At 38.8% G+C, this 7,660-nt stretch overlaps 1 long non-coding RNA gene across 1 annotated transcript; it reads right to left on the bottom strand.

Annotated features, from left to right (window-relative positions):
• Nucleotides 1-736: 736 nt before the first annotated feature.
• LOC107300917 lies at nucleotides 737-7,215 on the bottom strand. Its single transcript, XR_001549249.1, has 4 exons — nucleotides 7,191-7,215; nucleotides 4,334-4,421; nucleotides 2,033-2,099; nucleotides 737-751 (listed from the first exon to the last, which is right to left on the bottom strand). It is a non-coding gene; the product is annotated as an uncharacterized LOC107300917 (long non-coding RNA).
• Between the last annotated feature and the right edge of the window lie 445 nt (nucleotides 7,216-7,660).

Below are 7,660 nucleotides of genomic sequence, written 5' to 3' on the forward strand. Positions count from 1 at the left end.
AAACCCTACACCATTTCAGACAAATGGCTGTCCAGTCTCTTCTTAAAACCTTCCAGTGCTCACCCACCACTTCCGCAGGCCCGGTTCCCAATGGGCTGTGGCTTGGCATTGGGCCACAGTCCTGGGTTGGGGACCCCTGCAATGTAGCATTAACATTTGCAACTATCAACTGTGTACATATGAGATTAAAAATTAGGCATGTATAATGGACTTTAACACACCATGAACTATATTTATTTACGAATGAAGGCAAATATACATGTCCCAGGATAATGATGCGAGATCGATTTTGGTCAGTCACCAGGACCAGAGATTTAATCTTCCTAGTTTTCAGACTCATGCTGGAGCCCATCTTCCTCTACTGGAATACATGCTTTGGGCTGTTCTGTGAGTCGTGTTTATGTGGTGCCTTTCTATTGGCTGATTGGTGTGTTGATGGCTGGCGATTGGCTATCATTTATTTCTGCTGCCAAGCCTTTGGCTCCTAAGTATTTGATAAGCTGATGTTAATTCAAAATTCCTGTTAACTGACAAGAGGCCTGTTTCCCAGGCTTCAATTATTTTCCTGGCTATCCTTGCCTGCATGGCCAATATACTATATTCATTTTTATTTATTTAAATATTTTATATTTATTATATTTATTTACCTTGGTACCTTTGCCAAAGACTTTGGAATTGAAGCAAATCCAGTTCTCCGATACATATAGCTTCCCTTGGTATACAATTTCTTTTTGTAAGGCACAGGTAAAATCTACAAAGATCACATAAGTAATGTTATATAACTGGGAATATGTACAGCCTGGCCAGGCAATGTATCTAACACACACTATATGTCTAAAATAATTTTCTTAAAACAAATATTGCAAATTCAAAGGTATTTCTGAGAGGGAAAAACCCTTTCCCAAAGTCTGGAAAAATATTCTAGTTGTATCAGAATCTACATTTTGATATATAAATATTGAGTAGAAAGAGCTATTCAATAGTAAATACCAGTAGTCTCATTTAGCGACTACAATTGGGACCAGCAATTTGGACGTTAAGTGAAGCAGTCACTGTGAAACCAAGACTCTGTTTATGCTTTTATTATAATTTTCTTTTGCTTTACAGATCTGTAAAAGTCATACATGTGAGGATTTGTCACAAAACTACTCTTTTCATCACTGTTGTAATTGAATAGTTGCTAAATGAGTCAGTCACTAAATGAGGTGTACCTGAGACCTCATGTACTGGGATTTTATATGAGAAAGCAAACTCACAATTAGAATGTGCTATGAACCAGAACTATATTGTGTGTATATGTGTGCCAAAAGAGGAAGCCACTATACTGGGCATAAGCAAAACTCTTGATAACCCTAATATCACAAGTTGTGGAATAAATAGCCCAAGTATCCCTTGTTTAGGGACAATAATTGGTTCTGGTAAAATGGTTGCTAAGAAAATCACTGACAGAAGGAGAGAGAGAGAGAGAGAGAGAGAGAGAGAGAGAGAGAGGGAGGGAGGGAGGGAGGGAGGGAGGGAGGGAGGGAGAGAGGGAGGGAGAGGGAGAGGGAGAGAGGGAGAGACAGAGAGAGAGGCTGCAAATATCACTGAGTGCTGCCTTCTTATTTAAATAAAGTTCTCTTATACTGTGTCCTGTGGATGAACCATTTTTTGCTTCCCTTTTTGCCGTCTGGCAGAGGTTGTTTAAACAAGCTATCCTTTATTGAGTTGCTTTTCTCCGCAGAAGAGCATGATCCTAAAAAACGCTAAGATAAGTTAATAAACTCAGATCTATGAACTTAATTAGTGAATTAGAAACCTCCTGCAGACTGGCAGCTTCTGCCTGAAACTGACCAGACCTTAAACAGTTTTACACTGAAAGCTTTTTGCTGTCCTAAAAGCTGCATTGATTGGAAAATGAATTTTTATTACTGTTTATTACTGTTATATTTGTGAATGGTGGCGATCCAAAGCAATTACCAAACAAGGATTACCTGTATAAAACATGACTTACAAAAGTAAAACATAACGTAAAAAATGGCATTCTGCTTACTTTGTCTCAAAGGTTCATCAATTGGGACATCCAGAAACAGCTTGTGAAAATGAGCATTTGCCTTAAACTAAAGCAAGACAAAGAAACAAACAAACCAGAATTTGGTTACTGCTATGTTATTTCAACTGTCCTCGCCCTTGTTGCCTAGTTTATTATTAAATCCTGAGAATACTTTTTCATCAGCAGATGGAAAGGACTGGAACTGTACCATACCGAGTGCACTTACTTCTTAAAAACAGAATGAAAAAATCATTCTTCAGATAAAAAAGGGCAGGGCTTAGATGTTTATTTGCAGTTGCCACCTTGACTTTTTTGACTTCCTCCCTTCACCAATCAGGATCAGAATCTGATAGTCTGGAAATATAAGTTTGTTCCAGTCAATGGGAACCGGGCCGGAAAGATAGATTATATATTCAAAAGAAATTCATCTGTGTGTGTATTAGGTAGAATTATTTTGATCACAATTATTTTCTGGGGTTGGCACAGTGTTTGTGCATAAAACTTACACACCCAACAAACTATGCCTAAGGGCATAAGGCATCTTAGTCTTTCTTCTCTGCTAAGAGCACAGCAAGACATACTGTCATAGTTCCCCAAGTGGTTCATTATTCCAAGAGGATCAGAATCAATAAAGTTATTAAGTACTTTAATTATTTGAAGATTCTGGGCTTAGTTATATGTGGATACAGTCAGCATCAGATGAATTTATTTTGCTTTTGGTTAGCATATTGGTAAACCAGTCATTGTGTTTTATTAGCCATGATTAACTGATTGCCATATTGAGTCAACCTGGTCAACTGAGGCTTATTCAGTGAAGATCAATCCAGGTATATCAAAATTAGGCAGAATTTTGTTTTGAGAAATTGTGAACAGAGCCTTTATCGTATGCATACTGACATGTTAGGAGTAGTGTAGGCTTGTTTGATATATGTTTGTAGAAATGCATTCTTTCCTTCAAGAACTATAGGTTGCTCCAAACCTCAGGCCCCATAGTTTCATACCATAAGCAACTCTTTACATAGCAGGTACTACTTGGGGAAAGGTAAATGCTGAATGCATCTGTGCCCAACGGTCTCCCTTCCTTGAATTCCTATCAAAACAGTCTGACTGTTGCAAGCCATAGTTTGCTTAACAAACTACCCTTGCTTAGGATCACATATTTAAACAAACAAAAAAATATGACGTTGTATGAACTGTAATGGCTGGTTGGCTTCATACAACACGCTAATTCAAAAACATATTTTAGTTTAACAATGGGACAGCAGCAGATCTTGACCTGTTCTTGGTTGTAAGCACATACAACCTGCCTATAGTTGTCTCTTAAACAAATCAACAGTGTTGGCTAAGCCTATCCATACTGCATTACAGATCCCTCTCTGTATTGTGCTCAATATCTATGTCACACGTAATCTAGACAAACTTTAATTATGCAAAACCATGTAGCACTAATGGCTACCGAAGCACAAACATTGATACTAACGCAGCTGTTAATGAAAAATAGAGCCCTGTTTTATCCTAACTTTAATAAAGAGTAAGAGTACAAAACAGCCTGCATCTTTCATCACCCTTCTTCCAACAGCACCAACACATAGAGCCAAATATCTTGGGATATACTGTATAATTGCTATTATCAGGTGGCATGGAAAATCTGAACCAGATCCACGTTGGTCTCTATTAAAACAGTGCAAATCCCTGAAATAGCTCTTGTGGAATGCACAGGAGGAGGCCGAAGAGCCCAGTTGTTCCTCTCCTCCCTTACATAGCACAATCTTTTCCCATATCCAGTCTGCCTGCTCAATGACACCCCATCAAAAGCCAAGTGAGCAGCAGCAGCTGCTGCTGTCTTTCTTTCACCATGGGGACAGCTGCCTTGATTTATCATCACACTGTGTACTATTGCCTGGAATCAAGACAAGGTGGAGAATGTGGGACACAAGGGAGAATGAGAGAAGAGGAGGAAGGATGGGCAGATTTGCATTTAAAAACTGGTCCATGTGAACCAGACCAAGCAGGTTATACTTAGCACCCTTGTATCACACTATTGATTAAATTGTTAAACAAAACATACTTTAGCTTAATATGTGAACTAATTCAGAGGATTATGCATCTAATGCCTCTAAGGATCAGCTCTTAAATATTCCAAATATGGTCCCTTATTTAGTAAATCAGAGTTATGGGAAAAAGTGGTATTTCAACACCAATGTACTATTCCAGCCTGATGTTGTACAGTACTTTTGTTGTTCTGTCATAGCCAGGGTCTTCAACATTTCACATATCAAACAGATTAGTATTTCTCAGTACCTGGTTTGAGGTATGCTTCTTCCTTTCAGCTTTTGAGTCGTTCTTGCCATCTAACGTCAAGAAACTATTATCCACAATTGTCTTTGACCTAAAGGAAATCCCATTACATTATTCTCATTTCATAAAAAATGGATTTTTTCATATTAAAAGATTCAGCCAAGTTGAATGAATTTCTGAGTAAAGCATGCCCTTAAAGATACTTATGAAACAATGTGGATTTCTTGCTTCTGATTGTGAAGAGACAGACTTTCATGGCTTTGCTACTTCAATGCTCTACAGCAGGGGTGTCAAACTGGTGGCCCGTGGGCCAGATGCATCATGTGCAGGCCACGTCCACCCCAGCTCTACACAGGCAAAAATGTTGCGATACGTCACGATATGTCACATGGCACAATTGAGTTTGACACCCGTGCTCTACAGCCTTCTCTGGTTGTATAGGATCAGAGACTTCACCACCACTGAAAAAATTGTCATAAAATTGGACCACTCAATTTACAACCATAATGGCTTACGATGGAAATTCTGGTCCCAAATGAGGTTGTAAATCGAGGACTACCTGGACCTTAAACTGGATGCTTATTATCACAGATCTGACTATTCAGTCATGTATCTCACACATTGTAAAAGGTCCATATGATAGTATAATGATGCCTATAGCAGCATAGAGCCATGGTAGTTCAGTGATTAGAATGCAGTATTGCAAGCTAACTCACTGCTCAGTCCAGGAATCCTGACCGGCTCAAGGTTGACTCAGCCTTCCATCCTTCTGAGGTCAGTAAAATGAGGACCCAGATTGTTGGGGACAATATGCTGACTCTGTAAACTGCTTAGAGAGCGGTTTATATTATGTATACATAACAGTGGCGGGGTTCAGCCAGTTTGCACCAGTTTGGCAGAACCTGTAGCTAATTTTTTGTGGCCCAGGCCCAGAATGGACTTCTGGAAGTAGCATCCACACAGAGAATCAGTTGTTCACATATTTGAATCCCACCACTGATACATAGTGTACTTCATATACTATGAAGTGGTATATAAGCCTAAGTGCTATTGCTATTTCCTATCTGGACTTCAGTTCCTTGAGTTCCCGCTCCAACTTGGCCATTACTGAAAATTCTGGGAGCTAAATGTCACATTTTTGGAGGTTAAGAAAATGTGAGTATTCAAATTTGCCTCAACAAAGTAATGTGCATTATAGACCAACACAATTTAACTTGTTAATGTGCAGTAATGACACATTTTCCTTTTCTTTTGAAGTGTTCTGCATCATCTTACAGCCTTCAGGGTACTGTTCAGTCACAAAGATTTTCTGTCTACCGGAAGAGTCACAAAAGGTTGTCAAAGAGACTTTGGAGCAGCAGAAGTGAAGCAACTCCATCTCTTTGCTTTCACAAGTGAGGAGAGCCCACTACTTTGAAGGGGTGTGCTTTGTATGATTCTTCAACACAGCAAAGCACCTCTTTGAAGTTTTGCACAAGCCTAATACTGTGCAGTATCTTAAGGAGACTGAACATTTTGACACAGCCAAGAATGTGACTGAAGAGTCCACTCTTCTCACAGGCAACATTCTTCTCATTTCATTTGACTAAATCCTTTCCTAACCTCTAATTAGTGGAGAATAGTCCCATCTTTTCAAGTTTTTACAATGGCAAAAACTTCAATTCTGCCCCAAAGCACAGCTGGGTACTTATGTCAAACAGAGAAGAAAAAAATTACACATCAGTCTCCAAGGGATAATTATAGGGATATACCAAAAGATAGGAAAAAGGAAGGAAATATAAACTGCATTGTAATATATGGGCAAACAAAATACAAGACAAATACTTAATGGAATGCATAATGTGTTCATATATGCAATAAGAAAAATGCAGTATGGGCAAATGTTTGTTATTGAATTGGACCAGCAGGGAATCTTGAATCAGTTTATGATAGAACAAAGTGAAGAAATTGCACATATCTACTGAGATCTAAATTATGAATACAAGAGTGGCTACAGATTCCCCTCTTGGCTCTCACCAAGCTCCATGTCTCATCTGACTTAAATTTTATAGTTGCTTTAAGGTTGAAAAATGTTGCATCATCTTTATTTCCAAAAATGCTCTTGAAGTTGATTGTAGATCCAGAGGCATTCTTAGAAAATAAAAAAGGATAAGGGGCTATTACAGTAGAGCTCCATGCAGCCATTTTGTGAGCGAGCCCATGTCAAGCTCTCAAAATGTGCTACTTAGCCTCTGAGACTTGGGAATTGCTCTCTTCATGTAATTTTTCTGCAGAATTATTATTTGGGAAACCAGCAAAATCCCAACATTTCTTTCAAGTTTCAAATGGCATCATTTCATTTTCCAACAGTAATGTTAGTTTTGCTGCTCTAAGAAAGAGAAGAGGAATCCATGCACTTCTATACAGGACTATTCACCATTCCAAATATATGTCATTCAAAGAATTAAAACCAGATGTTCTAGAAACAAGAAGAGCAAGAACCTGTGAACAATTAGGAGAAATGTGTAATTGCACCCAGATTAGCTTACAGTACTTCCAGCCCTTTTGCACTTTCAAAGGCAGTGCTTGGCATCTTCAAATTAGTCAGGCACACACAGAGATGTGGTGGTTGGGCTTGCACAGATGTTCTCGCACCCTCCCTATTGGGCTGGGAAGCCAGCCACTGGGAGAGACTGATACAAAAGAGAAAACCAGGTCTTACAGAAGAGTGAGAAATTGGTTCAAAGTTTATCCAATATAAACTTATGTGGATGAATTCAAATGTCTCCAACATTCACAAAATATGTTGTCATTTTTCTTTAATAGAGATTTAACCATTAACATTCCATCTAGTTGATTCCAGATGAATCTAGTTCATTACCGTGCAATTGCAACTTTTTTCTGGTCTTCAAAATAGTCGGCCTCATTAAATGATATTTGTGGCACCCCAAAGCCTGGTTTTCCAGATTTCTTCTTTTCTTCTGTTCCATTTTCATTTTCTGAACTGTAAGAAAGTAATATCATTTGTCAGGGCTAAAAAATATAAAGCAATAGTCTCAAAACTTAAATTACAGTTTCCAGTTCCAATCACATACTGTACCTATATAGCTTATATTTGAATGATGGCATTTGAAGAACTAAAGATTTTTTTAGATAAAGTACATCACAACCTACTACTTGACAAGATAGAAAAATGTGGGGTAGACAGCATCACCACCAGATGGATCCGTAGCTGGCTGACCGGCCGTACTCAGCGAGTGGTCCTCAATGGAACCACATCTACATGGAGGGAAGTGTGTAGTGGGGTGCCCCAAGGCTCTGTTCTGGGCCCAGTGCTCTTCAACATCTTCA

The sequence above is a fragment of the Protobothrops mucrosquamatus genome, unplaced genomic scaffold, assembly GCF_001527695.2.
Source record: "Protobothrops mucrosquamatus isolate PMUCROS unplaced genomic scaffold, P.Mucros_1.0 scaffold9117, whole genome shotgun sequence".
Classification (NCBI taxonomy): Eukaryota; Metazoa; Chordata; class Lepidosauria; order Squamata; family Viperidae; genus Protobothrops; species Protobothrops mucrosquamatus.